The sequence below is a fragment of the Salvelinus sp. IW2-2015 genome, unplaced genomic scaffold (assembly GCF_002910315.2).
Source record: "Salvelinus sp. IW2-2015 unplaced genomic scaffold, ASM291031v2 Un_scaffold3213, whole genome shotgun sequence".
In the NCBI taxonomy this organism is placed as follows: Eukaryota; Metazoa; Chordata; class Actinopteri; order Salmoniformes; family Salmonidae; genus Salvelinus; species Salvelinus sp. IW2-2015.
In genome coordinates, this window is record NW_019944500.1 from 5608 (window position 1) to 9112 (window position 3505).

Genomic DNA, 3505 nt, shown 5'->3' on the forward strand with positions numbered 1-3505 from the left:
GCGACAGCAGGGAGGAAGAAGCTGGAAGGAGAGGTGAATGATCTGGAGGACCAGGTGGAAGCCACCAGTAGGGGGCGTGACGAGGCCGTCAAACAGCTACGCAAGATACAGGTCAGTCACACAGACACACACACCTCCTTCCCTCCTCCCCTTTACCTCTTCCCCTCACACCAGGAGGGGGTGTGATGAGGCCGTCAAACATCAGAGGAAGATACAGGTCAGTCACACACCACAGAGGAACAACACTGAGATCCTGGATGTAGGGGGAAGTTATCTGTAGACTCTGATCCTGGGTGTAGGGGGAAGTTGTCTGTAGACTCTGATCCTGGGTGTAGGGGGAAGTTGTCTGTAGACTCTGATCCTGGGTGGGAGTGTAAGGAGAACGAAAAGGGAGAGACACTACTGTAAACAGGTAGGAAGGACGGAGAGGAGAGGTCGGGCGGGAGGAGAGGGAGGAGGGACAATACTGAAACAGGGATTAGAGGACAGTGAGGGAGGAGGAGACAAGGCGAGGGAGGAGAACGGAGAGCAATCGTGACTTTCACTAAGGACAGGTAGGAAGGGGAGCGAGAGGGAGGAGGATACACTACTGAAAACAGGTAGGAGACCAGGCAGGGGAGAGAGGAGACAAGGAGGGAGAGAGGAACCAACTACTTGAAAAACAGTAGGAAACGGGGAAGAAAGAGGAGACAAGGAGGCAAGGAAGGAGACCAACTACTAAACAGGTGGCAGACGGGGCGAAAAGGAGGAAACAAACTACTTGCAAACAGGTAGGAACGGGGAGAGGAGGTTATGCAAGGGAGAGAGAGGAGGAGACAAACTACTGAAAACAGTAGGAGACGGGCGAAGAAAGAGGAGACAAGGGAAGGAGAGAGGAGACAACTCTGAAACAGGTAGGAGACGGGAAAAAGAGGAGACAAGGAGGGAGAGGAGGAGACAACTCCTGAAAACATGGTAGGAGACAGGGGAGGAGGACAGGAGAGACAAGGGAGAGGAGGAGGAGACAAACACTGAAACAGGTAGGAGACAGGGAGGAGTAGGAGGAGATCACACTTACGTGAAACAGGTAGGAGACAGGGGAGGAGAGGATGCTAAGCTACTATGGAGGTCAACACGCAGGCCATGAAGACACAGCATGACAGGGACCTGCAGGGACGAGACGAACAAGGGGGAGGAGAGAGGAGACAACTAGCTGAAACAGGTAGGCAGACGGGGAGGGAAGAGGAGGAGACAACTACTGAAAACAGGTAGGAGACAGGGGAGGGAGCTGAGGAGACAAGGGAGGAGAGGAGTGGAACAACTACTAAAACAGGTAGGAGACGGGAGGAGAGAACTTACTGAAAACAGGTAGGAGACAGGGTGGAGGGGAGAGAGACAAGGGAGGAAGGAGGAAGACAACTACTGAAACAGATGAGGAGGACGGGAAGGAAAGGAGGAGACAAGGAGGAGAGGAGCGAGACAACGTACCTGAAACAGGTAGGAGCACGGGAGGACCAAGGAGGAACAAACTACTGAAACAGGTAGTGATGACGGGGAGGAGAGGAGGAACAAGGGAGGAGCGAGAAGGAGGACCAACACTAAAACGGTCTAGGAGACGGGGAAGAAGGAGGACGACAAGGGAGGAGTAGCAGGAGACAACCTACTGAAACAGGTAGTGAGACGCGGAGGAAAGGAGGAAACAACTACTGAAACACGCGTAGAGACGGGGAGGAGAGGAGAGACAAGGAGGAGCGGAGGAGACACACTACTGAAACAGGTAGGAGACGGGGAGGAAGGAGGAAGACAAGGGAGGAGAGAGGACAACAACTACTGAAACAGAGGAGACGAGGAGGAGAGGAGAGGAGACAACTTACTCGAAACAGGTAGGGACCGGGAGGAGAGAGGAGACAAGGGAGGAGGAGGAGGGAGACAACTACCTAAACGTAGGAGACAAAGGAGGAAGAGGATGGAAACAACTACTGAACAGGTAGGATGACGGGAGGAGAGGAGGAGACAACTACGAAAAGTAGAGACGGGGAGGAGAGAGGAGACAAGGAGGAGAGGGAGGGAAACACAACTACTGAAAACAGTCAGGAGACCAGGGAGGAGAGGAGGAGACAATACTGAAACATGTAGGAGGCAGGGAGGAGAGGAGGAGACAAGGGAGGGAGAGGAGGAGACGGCGGAGGAGAGGATGGAAAAACTACTGAAACAGCGGTAGAGACGGGGAGGAACAAGGGAGGAGAGGAGAGGACAACCTAACTGAAACAGCTAGGAGAGGGGGGGGCAGAGACAAACTACTGAAACCAGCGTAGGAGACGGGGGGAGAGAGGAAAACAAGGGAGGAAGGAGGGAGACAACTACTCGAAACAGGATAGGGAGACGGGGAGGAGAGGAGGAAGACAACCTACCTGAAACAGGTAACGGAGGAGCGGAGAGAGGAGGATGACAACTACTGACACAGGTAGGAGGGGTGGAGGAGAGGGAGAAACAAACTATTGGGAAACAGGTAGGACAGGGAAGGGAGGAGGAGAGGGAGAAACAAACTATGGAACAGGTAGACCAGGGGAAGGAGAGGCAGGAGAAAGGGGGAGGAGAGATGGAACAGAGGGAGCGACAGAGCGGGAGAAGGAGGGAGGGGAGGGGGATGAGCATCGGAGAAGAGCGGAGAAAACTATCGAAACAGGTAGGACCAGATGGAGGAGAGGAGGGAGAGGGGGCAGCAGCGGGGCCGACAGCCTTCTAACCTCTTTTCTCCTCCTCTCTCCCCCTGGCCTCCCTCCCTCTCCTTCCCAGGTGCGTGAGCTGAGGGGAAGCTGGAGGAGAGAGGGAGCAGCGCGCTTCGGAGCTGACAGGCCAGAGGAGACAGACAGCGTACAGGAGAGGTGAATGATCTGGGAGGACCAGGTGGAAAGCCCACCAGTACGGGGCGTTGACGAGGCCGTCAAACAGCTACGCCAAGATACAGGTCATACCACCAGACACACCCACACCTCTCTTCCCTCCTCCCCTTTACCTTTCCCTGCACACCAGGGGGGGTTGATGAGGGTGAGCCCGTCAACATTCACGAGGAAATCATACAGGTCAGTCACCACACCACAGAGGAACACAACACTGCAGATCCTGACTGTCAGGGGATAGTTATCTGTTAGACTCATTGATCCTGGGGTGTAGGGGACAGTTGTCGTGTAGACTTCTTGTCCTGGCCTGTAGGGGGAAGTTCGTCTGTAGAACTCTGATCCTGGGTGTACGGGGGAAGTGTCTGTAGACTCTATCCAGGGTCTGTCAGGGAAGTTGTCTGTAGATGGTGTAGACTCTTGATCCTGGGTGTAGGGGACAGTTGATCTTGTATAGACTTCTTGATCCTGGGCTGTTGGGGGAATGGTCTGTAGTATGGTGTTAGATCTGCATCGCTGCGGTGTTAGGGGGAAAGTGTCTCTAGACTTCTGATCCTGGGTGTACGGGGAAGTTGTCTGTAGACTCTGATCCTGGGTTGTAGGGGCAAGTTGTCTCTAGACTCTGAATC

The 3505-nt window shown here is 54.3% G+C and overlaps 1 pseudogene; it reads left to right on the forward strand.

Moving 5' to 3' along the window:
• Positions 1-3505, forward strand: part of LOC112075515 (myosin heavy chain, embryonic smooth muscle isoform-like) — a 19120-nt pseudogene that overhangs the window by 5543 nt on the left and 10072 nt on the right.